At 38.9% G+C, this 21,971-nt stretch overlaps 1 long non-coding RNA gene and 1 pseudogene across 1 annotated transcript; both read left to right on the forward strand.

The window, feature by feature from the left end:
- Positions 1–361: 361 nt before the first annotated feature.
- LOC144454319 (uncharacterized) lies at positions 362–21,705 on the forward strand. Its single transcript, XR_013482701.1, has 3 exons — positions 362–731; positions 14,716–14,798; positions 21,159–21,705. It is a non-coding gene; the product is annotated as an uncharacterized LOC144454319 (long non-coding RNA).
- On the forward strand, positions 1,092–12,286 carry LOC144454224 (large ribosomal subunit protein eL37-like; annotated as a pseudogene).
- Positions 21,706–21,971: the final 266 nt, after the last annotated feature.

The following is a 21,971-nucleotide window of genomic DNA, read 5'->3' on the forward strand; positions in this document are numbered from 1 at the left end:
TGGCCTTGAATACATGGGCAGAAGAAAATGGATAGTATCTGTGATTAATTTCCTCTCCTGTGGTCCTTGTCCCAACATCTTTAGGCCACATCTTTATCTCCTTGTCCCTCTGAGATTCAGGATTCCCTCTCTCTCAGAGACCTGACTCCTCAATGGCAAGGCTGATTGTCACCCTTAGCTCTACCGTATTCAATCAATCAAACCAACAAGCCCTGAAAAAGGTCCTTCTATCTTCCAGGCTCTGAGGGAGGTTTGCACCGTGCAATGATGAAAAGCCTTTCAATTGGCGGCTGAGCCAGAGCTCTGTGTATGCACTAAAAGGGGTGACCTGACCACAGTGCTCCTCTTCCTTTTCAGCTCTGAAATGTGAGGATTATTCCAGTTGTGTCTGGGAGAATTGGGTGAGAGAAGAAGAGAAGCATTATCCTCTACTTGGCCACTTCTAGCTGTGAGCACATCTACGAAAGCCTGTGCCTGAGACGGGGCACCTCTCTTTCCCATTTCCTTTCCCAACTAGCTGACTAGAGCAGCAACCTTGAGATAAAACAGTCTATGACGTTTGTGAGTCTCAGAAGATCATGTGATTCTGGGAAGCCAGAGGAATAGTGACTGTAGTTGATTGTGGGTATAGTAGCAGCAAGAGGAGCTTACTGGCAACAAAGAAATGAAGAAAGAAAAGAAGATCACGCTTGGATTAGACTTAGCATCTAATCAGACTGTGCTTAATAGAGGTAAAATTAGATAGAGGCTAATTAGCAACCTTGCAATAACTGCTTATATCCCAACAGCCCCAATTGGATATTGTCTTCCCAATTGTTTTTAAGTTAACTAATCATTCAATGAATCTTTATTGCTTAGAATTCCCTTTTTTATGTGGGAAAAGACTACCTGTTCTGTACTTAATTTGTGTTTTTACATTGTGTAACAGTTTTTAAAATGTTCCCCTCTTGCTGAGGACATAACCACTTTTATAAGTAACAACTTTCCCTAGTATGGTTCAGGTGGTGGTAAAGGACCAGTGAATGTCAAGGATGGGGAATCTACTCTAGCGGTCATGCTCTCTGGAAATGAATTTAGGCTAAGTAGCTATAATGGCAGACAAAGGCTATGGATTGACAAATATCACTAGCCTCAGTGGCCTCAGAAATGTAGTGCCCCCAGTTATTATGGTAGATCTACTGTCATGTCCTGATATATGGGAAAGTTGACATCAGTCATGAGGTACCATTTTCAGGTTCTGGGTTGATACCCTTGTACCTTGTCCTAGGCCTTAGGCAAGTCTGAGAGGTCTTCAAGGAGAGTTCCTTTAAAGACTTTGACCACATTCTTGTCCTCTGAAAAACACCTGTGTGTCCACTCCATTCATCTCATTGTTAGAAGCAGTATGACATAATGAAAATATTATAGGACTTGGAGTCAGAAATTCAGTGTTGGTTAGTACCTGTGTGGCCCTGATCAAGTCATTGAATCTCGCAGGGCTTCAGTTGCCTTATTCGTAAAATGAAGGACAGGGATTGGATGACTTCTAAGGTTTTGTCGTGCTTTAAATCCAATTACGCATCCCAAAAGAAGAGATTATCTCCTATAACATGAATAGATGAACTTCTTCAGCCTCCTCATTTTATGTTTTCCAAATCTTGATGTTGATAAATTGTTTCTTTCCTTCTTATTTTAATTTAAGTCTGTTTCCTATGTACTCTTGAAGAAGGTAGAGAATAACCAGTTATCATGCTCCCTGTAACAACCCTGCACTAACCCCAGATGCCTTCTTCAGGCTACATATACCCCTTCCTCCAACTTTTCATCTCAAATCTCTTTTGAAATCTTTCTAAGAATTCTAATTCCTTTGGTAGATTTTATCATTCCAAATCAAGATGTTTCCCATTGTTTTGTAGATTTCAGTTTTCCAGGTTAGGATTTCAGAGGTTATTTCCTACCAGGTACTGTGCTGTGAATAGTGATGACTCATTCATGGCCATACACATCATCCATGTAGTCTTTTCCCAGGAGTGAGTAATTGATTCAGTCAATTAAATGTCTTCAATTTTTAAAAATATAATCCTATTAAAATTTTATTATTAAAATAATTTACATCCTAATAACTAATCTCGAATTACTAATTTAGCAAAATGTTTTTCAATAAGACCAGATTTTTCACATTGAAAGAAACACAAGCACATATGAATCTTGGTGTCATTTTCTACTTTAGGTTTTGTGATGCTGCCCATCTTCCTGAATCTAGGTAGAGTTTGGTACCTTCCTAATTAAACCTAACCTGTTAATAACTACTCTTTAATCTAACATTAATAACTACTCTTTAATCTAACAATAACTACTCTCTAATCTAAATATGTTTCTTTATCATGGGTTAAATAATCAAGTTAACTTGACTCTTTTCTTAAAGTAAAAAAAAAATCTGTGGTCAAATACATGAATTTTGCCTCTTGGTGCAGTGTCAGAGTATCTCCTGATGAGGAAAGATTCAGTCCTTTGATTCCTTTCTATCAGACTATTCTATCAGAGCACAATATGTATTTCTCTACCTGCTTATACCTTGTCAGAGAAGATGTTAAGATGTTTCCTTAGCACGTACCCTCCGATTCCTTTTTACAGAGCAGAAACAGACTTTCACTCAGTGTGACTTTCTGCTCCTCTTGGGATAAGATTCAAAAAAGGAAAATCATTACCTCATGTATATGAATGTTCCCATCATGCACTCCATGAAAATCTTTTCCTAATGAGTTTCTTTTTCTACATTAATCCTTTCATTCCTGATTCACATTCTAGTGCCCAGAAGTGATTTTAAAAGTTCCTTTGAATTAAATATCAAAGATCTATTAACAGTGTAACAGCCTCTCCATTTCTTTCAAATACTTCTATTAGGGATACATATCACTTGTCTTCAGAAGCCATACTTTAAAAAAATCTTCCATAAAAATCCCACTCTAATCCCACCTTGTTGTAGCATTAAGGTGACCTTTGGTTCTCAAACACTACTCTGAAAAATTCCACCAAGTGAGAAAGGCTTTGAATGTGGGCCCAAGGAAAGCCTATGTGTCTTTTTTCCAAGGGCCGCCTAGAAAATCAAAGGCTATCATGGGTTGATTGGTCAATAGATTATTGTGGTTTTTTTTTTGCTTTTGTTTTGTTTTGTTTCTTTGGTCATAGCAACCTATAAGACATATAAATACAAAATGACTCTCAGTTTTATGCAGTCCCCTTCTGTTTCCACAGACACTTAATAGCTGGATGACCTTGGGCAAGTCATGAATCCTGTTTTGACTTCAGTTTATTTATCTTTAAATGTAAGAGGTTGGGTCACATGATCTCTAAGATACTTTCCACTTCTAATACTGTATGAATCTGAGCCTATTAGTGACAATTGTGGAATGCCAGAAAAAGAACAAGGAGTGAGAGATAAGAGTATCACTCCTTGGACAGTCTAGAAACATTACAAGTAATCTTGGTCAAACAGCTCATAAATAGCTTTTAATAGAGACATCCAATGGTTTTCTCACACAAACACAGACTCAAGTGAGCCTGGATAACTTTATAGCCAGCCAGCATGCCACTTTCAGGGGTTAATTAAAGGTGACAAGGAAACTTAAATGTTTTATGTCACTAGCCGCGCAAACCTCTGTCTTTCAGCCAAAGGATTTCAGGGACATAATGTCATTCTTACCAAGAAGGAAAAAAAAATCTCCCCTCCAAGACAAATCAATCCCTTTTTTCCTCTCACAAATAAAAAAAGAAAAAGGTATTTTAGAGCATGGTATATGACTCTGGCATGGGTTACAAGGACTACAACTTTGTAGGTTTCATTTTTTTTCCCCAGGCTTCAGGGACATAATCCCATGTAGCCTAAAGCTGAGTCCTTACCAGAGGGCAGCCTCAGTGTGCCTCTACAGCATGTGCTTTTGGCAACATGCCACCTGATTTGTTCCTTATTTGCCATTGCCTTTGCAATGGTGGGTTCAACAGCATATAAGCTTCTTTGAGTTGTCTGCTAAGCATTTGTGTTTTGTCAACTGTCACTGAAACACTTCAAGAGTCATGGAAAGTGATAGGTACACAGGCCTCATCCTTTAGGTAGGCTCAGGTCCAACTGGATGTCTCTTGATACCCTCAAACTTGTGAGACATGTCTGAGCAAGGAAAATCTGTAGTTCTAGAGTTTGACAATATTGCGATAAAGATGGTGACCTCTTTGTGGTTAACATTGCTTATGTCACTGGCCATTAGTTAGGTATTTCCCTTATAGGTCCCAATCTTTACCAACGAGTCCTTAAATAACCCCAATCACTAATAACTCACTATGGACCTATCCTCAGCCTAAAGCCAAGATGTTCTCACTCCCTAAATACTGTCTGTGGCCCAAATCCACTAGGAATTAGGATTTGCTGTCCAGTGCTGAAAGTTACAATAAGTTGAAAAGGCCTTATATCATTTCCCTCCTCTTATTTCCCTTCCACAACTCCCTCTTGGCAGCTATAGGGAATGAGGAATGAGCTCACTCTTATAAAGTCATTGTTATAAGAAATTGCTGTAAGAAATAATTATTATAATTGTTATAAGAAATCAATATTTTTCAGGGAGTTTAGTCAAAGCTTTTATTGTTGTGGCTTTTTAGTTGTTTTCAGTTGCATCTTATTCTTTGTGACCCTTTTGGGGGTTTTCTTGAAAAAGATACTGAAGTGTTTTGCCATTTCCTTCTTTAGTTCATTTTATGGATGAAGAAACTGAGGCAAACAAGGTTAAGTGACTTGCCCAGGATCACACAGCTAATAAGTATCAGGGACCAGATTTTAATTCAGGTCTTCCGGACTCCAGAACCAACACTCTATCCACTGCACCACCTACCTGCTCTGGAAGCTGATGTAGGGAAATGAACTCTCAATAGGATTATACCCCCTGGGAAGTGTGGTGTGGCTGGTCTTTTTTCCATATCGCTGTACGAGTCAATTTGTCTTTTTCCCTTCTGGAGTCAATGTGTCATATATGTGTGTGGAAGAATAAAATTCCCCCAGTATGGATCCATTTGCACGTGTCTCTATATGTCTGGGAAAACCCAGAAATAACCTCTGTGTGAGTCACTATAGCAGAAAGTGGGGCCTATGATCTCATTATTCTCATGCTCAAAATTCCTCAAAAACTGAGGATCTATGTGAATCTTATTCCTCTAAGATCTCACCTTCCAATTAAAGAGAACATTCCAAGAGAGAAACTACAGACATGGGAGATATTGACAAATGGTTCACTTTCCCCCCTGTGCTACACATCCTACCACCAGTAACCCTACTTACCTATTACTCCAGAATCCCTTTCAATTCTAGGTATTACCCTTCCACATCATCATAAAGGGTTACTCTTCATTTCTTATTTTGGGACCATCTTGTTAAAAGCTCTTCATGTCAAAATCCACTTTTCTACTGGACAGCAACCCTAGTCTAATGGATATATGGATCTTTTAGATGAACCTCTCCTGATAAGGCTTATGCCATCAAAGAAGTTGAACGTCCCTACATCCCATTATACTCCCCATGATATTTCCTTCTTCATGAAATATTAATTCTATCCCAAAGTGCTTTCTTGTCCCTATAGCATGTACCATGATCTTAGATGTTGATGAATATTTGGTGGGAGCCTTAGGATGTGCAGCCTATCATATGGACCATCCTAGAAGAATTATTTTACAACCAAGCAACTACCACCAGACCCAGAGTAAACCCTTTTAGGTCAAGAACTGGCTATCCTCAGAACCTCTATTCTGACCATCCATCTAGAAAATCACACCATTAGATTCTTCCCAATCATACAATTTGTAAACCTAGACTTCTTCTGCATTAAGTTCCTCACCTCCTCATGGGTATTTCCAGTATTTCATCAGTTTCTATTATGTAAAGTATATCTAAATGCTGATCTTCACCTACCACTTTCCAGCCCATTTCAACTTCAAAGAGAGGATGAGAAGGGGTTCTTAATGGTGTAAATTCTAGATTCATGTAAGTAATACAGTGATTCCAGTTTCTCATTACCTAGGAACATCCAGATTTATAGTTTAGACAACCATATTTAGAATCCTCAACTTTGGTAAAGGCATTATTAGCAATACTCCCAAACGAGACTTGTCCTTAAAACTGGAGAGGATTGCTAGAGGAAGAATTGGGTAGTTGCTTAGTCAAATGACCTTTTGAGAACCAATGAGAACAACACTCACATAAAATAGCTATTAATTCAATTAAAAAATTGAAGCTGCTTTCATCCTGGGAAGCAAATCCTGCAGATGATACTTAATAATACCTAATATTTATGTAGCACATACTGTGTGCTAGGTGCCTTACAAATATTGTCTCATTTGATCCCTACAACACAACCCTGTGAGGTAGATACTATTATCAGCCGCATTTTGTAACTGAGGAAATTGAGACAAACAAAACTTAAGTGACTTGATCAAGGCCACACAGCTTGTGAGTGTCTGAGGTAGGATTTGAACTCAAAAAGATGGCTCGTTCTGACTCCAGGCCCAGCCTTCTGTAAACTATGGTGCCACCTAGCTGCCTCTACGGTGATATAGACTGACAACTGCTCCGTCCAGTGCTCTAGACATAGCTACTAAAGACACAGAAAAGACAATTCTTGCCACTAAAGTCCTTGACACTATCAAATGACTCAATGTCAGAATCTGTATGAATTTATTAGAGGAAATGACAATAAAGAAGAGACATTTCCATCTACTTTGCCACTGAAACCTAGGGACTGTGGGCCCTTTCAATCTGACTTGTCGCTGAAACCTTCCATATGCATTGTCTCCCCCATTAGAATGTGAGCTCCTCAAGAGCAGAAAACTTCTTACTTTTCTATTTGTGCCCCAGTATTTAGCACAGTGAGGGCAGCTAGGTGGTGCAGTGGATAGAGCACCGGCCCTGAAGTCAGGAGGACCTGAGTTCAAATCTGGCCTCAGACCAAACACTTGACACTTACTAGCTGTGTGACCCTGGGCAAGTCACTTAATCCCAATTGCCAAAAAAAAAGGGAAAAAATGTAAAAAAAAAAGACTCATCTTCCTTACTTCAAATCTGCCCTCACACACTTAGCTGTGTGACCCTGGGCAAGTCATTTAACCCAGTTTGTCTCAGTTTCCTCATCTGTAAAATGAACTGGAGAAAGAAATGGCAAACCACTCCAGTATCTCTGCCAAGAAAACCCCAAATGGGGTCACAAAGAGTTGGACATGACTGAAATGTTGGAACAACAACAACAAAAATTTAGCAATGTTTTACAGAGTAAGTACTTGATAAGTGATTTTTTAAATTAATTCATTCATTCACTCAACAAGAATTTATTAAAAACCTACTTGACTGAACCCTTGTTTCTGGGGTTGCAAGGACAAAAACCAAACAATCTTCTTCCTCAAGGACCTTGCATTACATCAGGCAGCTTGGCCAGAGATAAAAGCAACTTCCTTTTCCCTACAATTAGCAATGCTCTCTTTAGTCACTGCCAGCCCCAATGCTATAGCTCTTGCTGTTGCAGATCTCTGAGCCTTTCTGCTTTAACTCTTGTGAACTCCCTTCAAAGCATCCCTTCAGTTCTTGGTTTATGGATTTCTCCTCTCCCTCATCCCCAGCAGCTCCCCAGCCAGTTGAGATCTCTGGCTTGATTCTTATAGATGGCACTTTCCAATACCATCTTTGATTCTCTGTGCTCTGTATTGATTGACTGCTGCTACTCAGCTACCAGAGAATATATCTAGCATCCAATAATTCTCAATCATAAGGGAAAAGATTATTTCTAAAATTCTCTCTCTCCCCTTATCCTGAACCATAGCAAAAATAATATTATTCCTAGCCAGATGGAGGAGGTTCTTGGGTGTGAGGACTTATTGTAAAAAAGAGATCTGCAGTAGTGAGGACACATCATTTTATCCCATTTGACCCTTATTTTCCCTCTAAAATGCCAATTCAATCAGAAGACAATCTCAGACACAGAACTGGATGACTTTAATATGAGCACACATATGTATTCCACCAACCACACATAATAGAGACATCTGTTTTGGAATCCTTTGTCCCATCAATGATAATAGCATCTGGGGGAAGACACTATGAATGAACCATTTTTGTCATTGTTGTTTTTCAGTTGTTTCAGTCATGTTCAATTCTTAATGACCCCATTTGGGGTTTTCTTGGCAAAAATACTAGAGGAGTTTGCCATTTCCTTCTCTGGCTCATTTTACAGAAGAGAGAACTGAGACAAGTAGGGTTAAGTGACTTGCCCAGGATCACAAAGCTTGTAAGTATTTGAGGTCAGATCTGAACTCAAGTCTTCCTGACTCTAAATGTACCATTCTATCCACTGCACCACCTACCTGCCCTATGAACAATACTACTCACCAAAGAAAGGTTTTATTCCATTTGTTATATCTTGATTTTCAAGTATCAGCATTTTGTAAAGCTTTTAGAACTCAATTAGACCTTCTTGTGTTATAGTGTTATACATACACACACACACACACACACACACACACACACACACACACACACACAACATACCTTGGTAAGATCCAGATTTTTTCATAGATTCCTGGAAATATGTGTTTGTTATTCAAATTTTGTGTGTCTCTTTTCCTTAGTGTTTTGAGCACATATCAAATGCAGTCATTTGCACAGATTAATGTGTTAGCCCTCGAGCAAACCCCCTGATTTTTCTGACTTTCAAGAAATTCACTAGCCATTTTTTCTGTGCTCCCATGGGTTTTACTATCATCTGTCTCTGTGCAGATGTCTCACAGATCATACATCCAGCCCCAGTCTCACTCCTGAGTTCTAGTCCTGTATCACCTTTCTGTACTGGATATTTCAAACTGGGTATCTCAGATATTTTCAACTCATGGCCAAAACTGTTCTCATTATCTCCTCCCAGCCCCAGGCCCAAACTCACTCCTCCCACAAACTCCTCTAGTTCTGTTAGGGACCCTCCCATTCTTCCAATTTCTCGGGTTCAAAATTGCAACATTAGCCTTGACTTCTCATCCTCACTCATTTCTACTTTCATAGCATTTCTTATACCTAATTCCTTCCCTCAACTTGAACAGGCTCCTAACTGGTCTCCCTGACTTGTCTCCACTTACTCCAATACGTCCTCCACATAGCTGCCAAAGTCATTTTCTTTAAAGATACATGATCTTGTCACTCCCTATTCAATTACCATAAAGGTGCCTCATTGACTCTAGAATAAAATAGAAACTCTTCCCTTTGGTGTTTAAAGCTCTTCGCAACCTTTTCTCAACCTAGCATCTAGTTTCACTGTAAATCACCCCCTTCTCAAAGTGGATTGGTGTTCTTTCTGCTCCTCACATATGGCTCTCCATCTTCCACTTGCTGTTCCATATATCTGGAATACAATATAATTCTTACCTCTGCCTCCTGGAATCCCTCACTTCCTTCAAGACTCACCTCATGCACCACCTTCCCAAACTACCTAGTGTTTAGCTCATATTTCTTCTGTATATACATATATGTGTGTGTGTGTGTGTGTGTGTGTGTGTGTGTGTGTATACTACATATGTGATAGATAGATGGATACTTTGTCTTCTCTGATTGAATATAAGCTCCCAGAGAGCAAGGATTATTTCATCTTCTTGCTTTTGTATTCCCAGAGCCTAGCACAACGTCTTACAAAGTAGTCGATTAATAAATGATTACTGATTAATTTTCTCCTCTTTAGCTAATAATAGCTAGCATTTATATAGTGCTTTAAAATTTGCAAAGTGCATTTATGCTATGCCATTATACTACAATCCTGTGAGGTAGGTGCTATTATTACCCTCATTTTATTAATGAAGAAACTGAGTCTAAAAAAGAGTAAATGACTTGCCTAGAGTTGTACAGCTACTAAGTGTCTGAGGCAGGATTCAAACATAGGTTTTTTGGATGTCAGGTTTAGCACAATATCCATTGGGTCACCTCCCTCCTTCCCTCTCTAACTTCATCTTCCTTTTTCTCATTTCCTACAGGACACCAAGTAAGAGTCTTTCCTTCCTCCCTCCTTCCCCCCTTCCCTCCTTTTCTCCTTCCCTCCTTCCCTCCTTTCTTCTTTCCTTCCTTCCTGCTTTCTTCTTTTCTTCTTTGTTTCCTGCCTTCATTCTTACCTTCCTTCTTGGATGCGTGCCTGCTTGTCTTCCTTTCTAAACATTGTTATGCACCTGTCACATTCTGTGAATGATTCCTGGTTAAAGACTAAAGGCCAATAAGATCTGGAAACGCCCTCAGCCCTCCACTCCCACAATGGGCAACACCATGTTGATACAACAAGTGTTATCCTGGAGAATTGGACTGTAGTCCAGGTTCTTATATTAAGTTGTATAATTTTAGGCACATTATGACTTCTTTTATCCTATTTTCTCATTTGTAAAATGAGAAATTTGGAGTTCTAACATTCGAGGAGCACCTCAATGATACAGACAGTGCTGGACTTAAAGTCAGGAAGACTGGAGTTTAAATAAGAAGTCTCAAACACCCTTCGTGTTCCTGGCAATTCAATTAACTTTCTTCAGCCTTATTTTCCTCAATCATAAAATGAGGATAATAGTACCACCTACCTTCCAGGTTGTTGTGAGGGTCAAATGAGGTAATATTCATAAAGGTCTTGGCATAGTCACTCGTAGACATATAGTAAATAGTAGACATATAATGAATGCTTATTTCCATTCTTCTTTCCTATTCCATGTATTCTGATCTCTATCAGTAGTGTACAGTTGTTAGAAATGTCCTTCAGAAAAATTTCAAAAAGCTTGCTCCCCTCCCCATTTAATTGTAAAATCACCATCCACCTCAGTAGAACTGGCACTGGAGAAGTTGCTTGGGCATGCCTCTTCATATGAAGGAGGCAGTTAGTAGGAACTTGCTCTCTCACTCTGACTCCACCTTGCTCTCCATTGCCTTCTGCCCTTAACCCACATAGAGCCAAATGGGTGATTATATATCCCACCTTGCCAACAACTAAGGAACTGAATGATATTGAACAATAGGTGACTTTTGCAAATTTTGATGGTTTATATAAAGTGAATATCATGTGTAAATGCAATAAATCCAAACACAACCAAAGTCACGTAACTATAAACTCTTATTGTTCACACACCTTACTCCTACAAGAGGCTAAAACATTGAATGCCAAGCTGCTGCAATAAAGAAATGTTGAACTTGTTACCTTGCTGCTCTTTCCGTCTGAGCATATGGTAGGAGTAGAAAAGTCGTTTTCATTGAATTTAATGGATCTACCCTGTATCATGGATGGCCTCAGCAATATCAAGAAGCACATTCTTACAGGATATTTTTCCTACTAACTTGTTTTTTTCCCCCCCTCATTATCCCTCCCTGATAAGAGTCACAGTCATTGTATAAACTTCCTCTTATGTAAGTCTTCCTCTGGGTCTAGAGTCCCAAGGGTGGGGAACCTACAATCCTGAGGCCACATGTGGCCCTCTAGGTCCTCAGGTGTGGCCCTTTGAATTCAAACTTCTCAGAACAAATTCTTTTATTAAGGGTCTAGACTCTAGACCCATCTGACCAGCTCCTTTTGCAAAATGAGCTGTCCTACCAATCCAATCCATTGCACATTTACTGAGCTCATATTATATACCAGGTACTGTGCTAAGCACTGGGGATACAATAGTAAATAAATTAATAATAAAAAATTTAACTTAAAAATTTCATAAAATTAAAAATAAATAATATAATAAGTAAAAATTAATAAAATTAATAAAAAGAATGACAGTCCCTGCCTTCAAAGGACTCCCTCAAATGGGGAGAAAATATACAACAGAAGGCAGGAAAAAGGGTGGGGGGAATAGGGAGTACCCTTCTGGGAAGCTGAAACTAGGCATAGCAGCAGATGCGAAGTGGAGTGAGCTTAGAGTCCAGTTTCTGCTCTCAGTAAATAAAGGGAGCTTTTAGGTCCTGGCAGCAGAAGGGAGATGACAAAGAGGGCTCTTCGTTTGGTAAGCACCAGAATAAGACATACACTTTGTGCCATTGTTGTGGTTCTAAGGCATACCATCTTTGGAAGTCAACATGAGGCAAATGTGAATATTCTGTTTAACACATGAGAAAGTATAATTGGAGTGCAAAGGCTAAGTGATGCAACACCACTAGTACTGGTCGAATGAGGTACCTAAAAATTGTCTATCACCAATTCAGGAATGGATTCCTTGAAGGAACAACACCTAAACCCAAGAGAGCAGCTGTTGTAGCATCTAGTTCATCTTGAGGATTCAACTGTTTGTTAAAATAAATGTCAGGAATGAAAAATAGATACATAAATAGATGGATAGATAGATAGATAGATAGATAGATAGATAGATAGATAGATAGATAGATAAAGAATTTGGTTCTCCACCCTTCAACACTACAGTGAGAGCAGAAAGGAGGTTGAGGGAGGTAGAGTCAGCCAAGTCTCAATTTGGCAGTATGGGGGTAGGTTTAGAAGTGAGGAGCTTATCCTATGAAGGGCATCTTGTTCCTTGGACTAGAAACTAGACAGACCAGGTGATGCAATATGAAGCCTTAATTGGGTCTCTCTGTAGAGCCATGATCCCTCATAAAGTTATGTGACTAGCAGCTGAAGGACTGTGCCCAGCCACTGAGGTCCTTCTGTGAGGATTAATAATGTTCTGGAGGTGACCCTGGGCTTGTAAAATCTATACCAGCAGAGCTTAGGCTCAGCAATGTCTGTCATCTAAGGACCAGCCTACTTAAGTTTAGACCCTAGACCCAGAAGAAGACTTATCAAGGAGGGATAATGAGGAAAAAAACAAGTAAGGGACAACTCAAATGATAGAATCAATCTATTAATGAAATCATACATCTTTTGAAGAAAATGTGTTTGATACCAAGGGGAGGCCCACAGCTCTTTTTCTTTTTCACTGACTTCCTTACAGAAGGAAGAACAGAGATTAAGCAGAAGTAAGTGTATAAAGGTAATACTTAATTGTAGGTTTTCAGTTATGTAAATGTCAGAAAATATAAGTAATGGTTCCCAGAGCAAATATTGCTGAACATTTTGCACTTGTAGAATAGAATACTAACGTCATATGTGTTAATGAAAATGCTAACTATTTGCCAGGGTGCCTGATTGTAGTTGTATTGGGAATTGCAACTTTAAATTTCTTGCCTTTTGTGTGATTAAAATCTCAGTTTCATATTAATTTTGTCCATAATTTGTTCCCATTTTGTGAATTGTTCTAAAAATGAACCATTGTTACCTGAGCTTAAAATACTGCAAAAAAAAAAACTGCATGAAGGCATTATTGACTCAATTAACATTCACGAAAGACTTGAAACCAGCTTGAAATGACAGGGAGATCACACAGTAGGACTTTATGTTGTCAAACCCTACTTCATACCTGGTGTTAGGCAGACATTTAAAATGGCATATTTAGCCATTTTATTGAGTAGTAACAGTATATCCTATTGAATCCTTGGCAGCTATGCTACCTAGGCAGATGTGCCATTCATCACAGTACTGATTAAATGCTCTTTCATTTAGTGTGGGAGAGCTGCCGATAGTAATGCTTTGAAACTTCTCTATTATGTTGACCCTTGGCATCCTACAGCTTACTGGTGGTAGATTTATGTCAATCTTCTGCACCAAGAGAACACACTCAGTTTCCCATTCCTATCTCAGAAACAAGTGATCTCAACATACAAGTTGGTCAAATTGAAAAGCAAGTAGACTTTTGGAAGAGCCTTTGATATCTGCTCTATCTCTGATGAAAAATGTGAGCCAGCACAATTAGTCAGTCGGTCAGTCAACATTTATTGAACTCATACACTGTTCTCAACATTGAAGATACAATATAATAGAGGAAACAACATTTAAACCATTATGTACTAACAAGCTACATGGGGGATAAATAGGAAATAAGCAACAAAGGGAAGTCACTGGCATTAAGAGATGGGGAAAAGATTCCTATAGAAAGTAGTACTTGGAAGCCGGGAAGCCAGGAGAGGAGATAAGGAAGGAGAACATTCTATTTATGAGGGTACAGCAAATGAAAATGACCAGAGTCTGGAGATAGAATGTTTTGTTTGAGGAACAGCAAGGGGGCCAGTGTCACTGAATCATTGTGTGTGTGTGTATGTGTGTGTGTGTGTGTGTGTGTGTGTGTGTGTGTGTGTGTATGTGTGTGTGTAGGGGAGGAGAAGTAAGAAGACTGGAAAGGTTTGGGGGGGGTCTAAGTGTGTGTGTGTGTGTGTGTGTGTGTGTGTGTGTGTGTGTAGGGAAGGGGAAGTAAGAGACTGGAAAGGTGTGTGTGGGGGTCTAAGTTATAAAGTCTTTTGAATGCTAAACAGAGGATTTTATATTTGATCTTGGAGCTGATAGTGATAGCATAGCAGCTAATGAAAAAACATATGGATTGCCACCAGTTCCTATCTAGTTTGAAGGCTGTGAGATTTTCCATGGATCCTCCCACCATGTGCTCTTCTAATGTCCCAGGTTTGGTTTCATAATAGAAGAGGAAGATGAGTAAACAAAATAGAAACTGTGTCTCAAAGGTGCATGCTGATAATTGATTTAATGAAGGTTTGACTGGTTTCTATGGGTCCCCAGGAAACTTGGCAGAAGGGATTGTGTTTATAATCCGCTTTAATCAGCTTTAATCTTCCACCTCAATTTCACCAAGAATTAAGTGATTGATTTTTTGGTCTCTTGAAAGGAAATAACGACCTCCTGGGATGAATCTTGGCAGCTAACCAAAGAAGAAAAGAAATTGAGGGCTAATGGTATTTCTGCTTGGAGGTGGGTGAGCTTTCCTTATTTAAAGCAGACACCTTTCTTCCCAGTCCCACTCCCCTACATATGGTCTGGTGCAACCTAAATCCTAGTAGGCCAATAAGAGATCTTCATTTGAGGAGACCTTAAACTGTACAGTTTACCTTGGAAGGAATGCAATGACAGTTGTGAATTCAAGTTGCATTAACAGTTTCAACTCACTGTGAGGTGCTTCTCTTGGACACTGTGATAAAGCAAGTTACCAGTTTTATTCAGCACCTGCTTTCATTTGTGGGACCTTCATACTCAATCTGTCTTTCTTGGACTGATGCTGGACTAGTGCTTTCATGCTTGTCTGCCTGGCAAGATCCAAACCTTCCTTCCTGTATCTCCTCTTTTCAGGGGCCCAAATGTGACCTAATTAATTGGATAAACACAACTAGGTTAGTATATAAATGGAATAGGGCTTTATTATACATTAGTAAGGAGGTATTTTACAATATCTTGTTATTTAGCCCATTAGCAACACAAATGGTAGAATTTTGAGCTGGGTAGGAAGGAAGGTTACCTACCACACAGTAGACATCTGAAGAAGATATTTCAAATTTGCCACTCCCCAAATTTTCCTGAACTTTACTCAAGTCAAATAAAGTGAAGTCAAAGCAACAACTATTTTTTTTAAATGTTTGCTATGTGACAGGCACTGAGCTAAGCAATGAGAATACAAAAACAAGCAGATACAATCCCTGCCCTCAAGGTGCTTACATTCTAATGGGAGAAGATATCACATAAATAGAAACTAAAAATGGGGAGGGGAAGAGATGGAGGTAACTGGTGAGAGGGTATGGTAGAAAAAGTCCAGAAAGTGAGGTGTACAGCCTGTAGAGGAATGAAGACATGGTTGGCCAGGGACCCTCCTCAAATGTAGGTTCTGGGAGAAAGTAGGCTGCAGTGGTGCTGGGGAGGAGGGTGGAGGAGAGGGGCAGAGAGAGGTACATCCAATGAGTTAAGTCCAGGGATAAAGTGAAGTTACTCTTTGCCCTTATCCTGACCTCTTGTCTCTCAACTCTTTCTAAAGTTTCTAGTCCATAAGTCCCATTTGAGTTTTACTTGCTGTACTTCTCAAATCAGACTGCATAGTTTGCCATTTCAATGGTGCCTTGTCCAACACAAAGAAAAAACCCTTCTCCCTTCCCTTTGTGACATGTCATCTGTGTCAATATTCAAATCTAGGTATCTGACATAATCTATTTTCTCTGCTCTTATTATGAAGTTCTAAGTACTGCACAGGAAAATGTCACAAGCCTTAGAGTATATATCCATTCTAATAATTTTAACTAATTTCAAGTGATTCCACAGTGCTGTTTAGCACCTTTTATCCATATCTTGACTTCCTGTGACATTTTCCATACTGTCTATATCAAATCTCTTCTGTTCCCTTCCAATCCAGCTGCCATATTCAAGTCATTCATTTTCAGCTAACAATCCTACCTCCTATTCTACTTCCAAACTATGTATCCCCTCTTCAACCCTTCATTTGGCTTCAGCTCCCACCACTCTACAGAATTTGTTTTCTCAATAACCTTCTAGCCAGCAATAACTAAATTATTTTTTCTCTAGACCTTCATCCTTGTTGACTCCTCTGCAGCCTTTGCTACTTTTTTCTTCATTTCTCAAACATTGTAGTACATCATGTAATATATAATTATCAATTTTAAGAATTAATCATGTTGATATATTTTGCTTTGATCCATTAAAAGTCTACTGATAAATAACCGCCATAATACATTCCCACAAAAGAAAAGTTAAGCAAAATGGTCTAGTATAAGTACAGAGATTGTGACTGACAGTACATCTAATTTTCTATTTTTCTAACTGGTCATTTGTTAAGAGAAAGAAAGTGAGTTTGACCTCAGCCAATTGGTACCAGCATTGGTCATTGTATTTGACCTAAATTCTACTACCTTTTATGGTGTCTTTCATTTAAATTATTGTTGTCATTTTGTATGTTGTTGTTTGGATTCTGCTTTCTTGCCTTTGCAGCAACATCAGTTTAAGTCCTCCAGTATATGTTATTCTATATCATGTAATATTATTTAATCACATTCATATATTTATATTTGCTCAGTCCAATAATTGGGCTAATATTCTCCAGCTTATTTCTATTATAAATAACAAATAGGAGCATTTGACTTTATTGATCACCCTTTCATTATTGAAATTTTCCTCCTTTGTTTTCTCTGACACAACCACCTCACAGTTCAAGTCTATTGAGTTGAATGAATATCTATCAAATACTTTTTATATGCAAAGTATTGTGCTGGTTGCTGTGCATACAAAAGAGAAAAGAAAAAAAAACATTCTAGACAGTCCTCCCTGCCCATTACATTCTCCCATGGATACAAAACACAGGTAAGTAACACTGTTGAAACTCATAGCAGGTGCTAAATAAATGCTCATTGAATGGATTAGTTAATCAATAAGGATATGAAAGAAATTGGGCATATTTAATTTGGATAAAAGAATACTTTGAACATGCTAGCTGTCTTCAAGTATATTTGAAGGACTGTCTTTCAGAGGAAAAAGAGTAATGGTTGAAAGTTTCAGAGGTGATTTTAGGATCAATGTCAGGAAAAAAATTTCAAACTTCTTAACAATTGCTGTGTTGTTCAGTCATTTTTAGTTGTTTCTGACCATGACCCCATTTGGGGTTTTCTTGGCAAAGATACTAAAGTGGTTTGCCATTTCCTTCTCTAGATCACTTTACTGATGAGGAAACTGAGGGGAACAGGGTTAAGTGACTTGCCCAGGTAACACAACTAATAAGTGTCTGAGGCCAGATCTGAACTCAGGAAGATGAGTCTTCCTGACTCCAAGCCGGGCACTCTATCCACTGTACCACCTTGTTTCTTTTTTAACAATTCAAGCTATTGGGGCAGCTTGGTGGCACAGTACATAAAGCTCCAGCCTTGGAGTCAGGAGAATCTGAGCTCAAATCTCACCTCAGACACATGACACTTACTAGCTGTATGACCTTGAGCAAGTCACTTAACCCCGATTGCCTCAAAAAAAAAAATTAGAGCTGTCTAAAAGTGGTAATTGCTGACTTAAGAAAAAGTAGTTTCCTCCTCCTTAGAGTAGTTCCAGTAGGAACTGGACATAAGGTATGTTAAAGAGGCAGTTTGATGGTACATTGGATAGAGCACTGGACTTAATAAGAGTCAATATCTGGCCTCAGATGCTTATTAGCAGAACTCTGGGCAAATCACTTAACCTCTTGTCTGTCTCAGTTTCTTTGTTTGTAAAATAAAGATAATAATAACACCTATCTCCCAGGGTTGTTATGATGAGCAAATGAGATATTTGTAGTGTTTTATAAACCTTAAAAGGATAAATAAATGCTACTTAATGATGATGATATTATAATAGGGAGTCTTTTACTGTATAGGTTGGACTAGAAAGAGGTCTCTGCCAACTCTCAATTTTATGATTCTTTAAGTAAATATAAGATCATTTGGGGAAAGAGAACACTTAGAACTTAGAATTGTAGAGAAAATGAATAATAATATAGTTAGCATTTATATACAACTTCAGAGGTTGCAAAGTGCAAATATTCTCTGATTTGATCTTCAGAACACCCCTGAGAGAATAGATGCTATTATTATTCCAACTTAACATGTGAGGAAATTGAGGCAGACAGAGGTTAAGTGACTTGCCCAGAGTCACACAGTAAAGGTCTGAGGATGGATATGAATTCCATCCAATGGCCCACCTGGCTGCCTCAAGTAAAACTCATTCCAATGTCTTATTTTAAGTACCTTTGTGACTGATGGTCCAGAAGCCAGAGTCTACATTTACACAGATTGAGTACAATCTCTGGGACTTATTCTTTGTTCTCCTCTAGAGGAAGGAATACTGCTGCCTAGATAAGCACCTACTATGTACAGGATAACTGGAGATGCCCGCCCCCCCTCACCCCCAAGGTATAGGGAATGATTTATGTGAATATACCAAGGTATGAAAAAAAGGAAACAAGTATGGAGAAGGAATATGTTTAGCTGTAGAAGGTGTGAAGGAAAATAACATGAAAGAAGGCTGAAAAGGTAGGTTGTAGATTGTGGGTGGTCTTAAACAAGGCTGAGAGGATTTTATATTTTATCCTGGGGTAATAGGGAGCCATTGAAGGTCTCTGAGCAGGAAAATGACATAGACTTGTGTCTTAGGAAGATTATTTTGGCAACTCTGTGGAGACTAGATTTATGGAAGAAAGGAGAGATTGCAAGCAAGGAGATGATTACAAAAATCCAGGTGAAAAGGGCTGAGCCCCTGAAATGTTTGAAATTCTGTCCTCTGGAACACATGACAAAGAAAGAAAGATCAGATTTGCTTTCCTTGATTTTAGAGGGAAGAACTCAGAACAATGGGTGGAAGTTGCTGAGAGACCGATTTTGGCTCTTTGTGAGGAAAACCGATCTTTCTAACAATAACAGCTGTCTTGAAGTAGGATGAATTGTCTCATCTGTGAGCTCACCCTCTTCTTGGAGATTTTTAAGCAGAGGATGTTATTAGTGATAGACTAGATGGCCTTTAAAGTTCATCCTAATTCTAAGACTGTATAATTCGGTGAATTAATGAGACAGGCTTTTGAAATCCTGTTCGAGCCTGAGCTTTTCTTCCTTTTCTACTTGGTTCAGTCTTTCCTAACCAACACTGTTGGGTGGTAGCCTCTTTTGGGTAGGGGGAGTGGGAGGGAGCTTTCTTGCTGCCCTCAGTCCTCAGTTATTGGGGTGAATTCCCCCTTTGTTCTGCTTAGCACAGCTGAGACAAATGCTCTGAGCCACTTACTATAATGGGAAGTGATAAATGCTTATTGAATTGTTGTGTATTGTGACATACGAAAAGTCTGAGAGATATGATTTCTGGGTAATTAATGGCTTTATTAATTATGACCAGTTAATAATAAATAAAAGGATGGTCATTTGGCTTTCTCTCAAATCAGAGGGGCCTCTCAAAGCTCGCTGTTGCTGTTGCTGTTTATCCTTCATTCTCGAAGAGTACCATGGCATCGTGACTTGCGAGTGAATTGGATTTAAGTGAGGCAGGGCTATGCAAAGTCATCAGCCTCCATTTCTCCTCTGGAGCCATCTGAGTCCAGTGGTGAGATATCAATTAGTGCCACTGGCGATGGCCCCAGATGGTGTGAGAGACCTTGGCCTTTTCAAGCTAAGGTCTTTCCCAGATCTCACTTTGCCTGACTCTCAATGCTTATATGCCCTTGGAAGACAAGGTGTTTCTCAACAAGCAGTAATCAACTCTGATTGATTAAAAATGAGAGAATGATTATTATGAGAGGCGGACCTATGCTAATGAGGGGTCGGGGGATGATGACTTTGATTATGGCACTCTTACACCTCTCTACACAGACCACCCCCAGTAGGTTCAATACATAATTTTTTTTGCCTAGATATTCTCTTTGTAAGATTTTCTAGTTGGATATGGTAACAATTCCACCTAGATAAGATGGTCTACGTGGAGTAAATTTTTGGCCAAGATCAATTGAGAGACTGGACTTTGAATGAGGAAATAGGAAGGAAAAAAAACCCCTCCCCAATATTCATTAGTTATTAATATAAGAGAAATAATTTTTCTCATTCCACCCATTTGATTCTATTGAGAGACTCATTTTCCTCAATGAACCAGTACTGATTATCAAGCAACAAAAATGTATTTAGCATGTAGGGCAGCTAGGTGGTGTAGTAGATAGAATATCAACCCTGGAGTCAGGAGGACCTGACTTCAGATCTGACCTCAGACACTTGACATTTATTACTGTGTGGCCCCAGGTAAGTAACTTAACCCCCATTGCCTTGAGGGAAAAAAAAAGAATTTATTAAGCACCTACTACATGCTAAGCATTGTGTTAGGTGCTAGAGCTACAAAGATAGAAAGATTCAATCCTTGATCATCAAAGAATGCACAATCTACTGGACAAAGCTTCCCCTTGCTGAAGATACCTGTGACTGTAAACAGCACGTCCCAAAAGTCTTAGTGCAATTTTCAGTTGTTCAGATTTTTGAGATATTTCATATAAGGGAACTCTACAACATATTACCCTACTTCCACCTAACCAGCACCTAGACCCAGCTGCCACTCATAAAACCTGGAACATGCTCTTTCTGTCTGTGCCTCCAACCCAACTCCCCTTTCTTTACATTTCAAATGTGGTTTCCCTTCAGGGCCCTCCACCCACTTCATGGGTTAATTGTTTTAAGTGTTATCAGCTCTCCAAACTGGCTAAAGTTTTGGCCATCAATAACAAAAGAGGATCTTTTCTTTTTTTTGACAACTCCCAGATTCATTTCTTCTATTCTTTTTTTTTTTCTCAAGGTTGCTCCAGACTGACTTTTAAAAGCTTGTCTGCTGGATACTTTCACTGGGATATTCCACCAAAGAGTAAGACTCAACAAGTCTGAAATCAAGGGTGTGCTGGTAAATGCTTAACAACCAGCTCTCTCTGCATTATTAAAATTGTCTTCCTCACTGTCTTAAGTCTACAATTAACAAAAGCATAAATCAAGTTTTCATTTGTAACATTTACCTATTTCTGAGTTGTAAAGGCTAATACTGAAAATTTAACAATCAGCTGATTCAAATTAGCTTTCCTACTTCTATAAAACCAATCTTATCATATCTTTGCCTTCCTATCACCTCAACTCCTCCTTCCTGAGACTTCTTTCTCACCACCAAATTCCTTAGCAGTGTCAATTCATACAACATCAGAAATACATATGGTTTTATCAGTGAAAATGACAGTAAAGAACATGCATTACCAGCTCTTTTGCCCCTGTATCTTAAGAAGTATGGGCCCTTTCCATCTAACTTGCAGCTAAAACCTCCTACGCGTACTTCCTTCACCTATTAGAATGTGAACTTATTAAAAGCAGAGATTTTCTAAGTTTCTTATTAGTATTAGTTCTTAGCAAAGTGCTTTGTCATATAGTACGCATTCAATATAATCTTTTCCACTCATTCATTCATTCATTCATTCATTCTACTAATAACTCCACCATTCTTCTAGTTCCCTCACACTTTCATTAACAAACAAAAGCTTCCCTCCCTCATCAGAAAATTGAGCTCATTATTTTCTCATATCTAGCATTTCCCTTGTATAGAACAGAGTTGAGGTCCCCCTAACAGAAA

The sequence above is a fragment of the Phascolarctos cinereus genome, unplaced genomic scaffold, assembly GCF_003287225.1.
Source record: "Phascolarctos cinereus isolate Bilbo 61053 unplaced genomic scaffold, phaCin_HiC Scaffold_726;HRSCAF=1367, whole genome shotgun sequence".
NCBI classification, from domain to species: Eukaryota; Metazoa; Chordata; class Mammalia; order Diprotodontia; family Phascolarctidae; genus Phascolarctos; species Phascolarctos cinereus.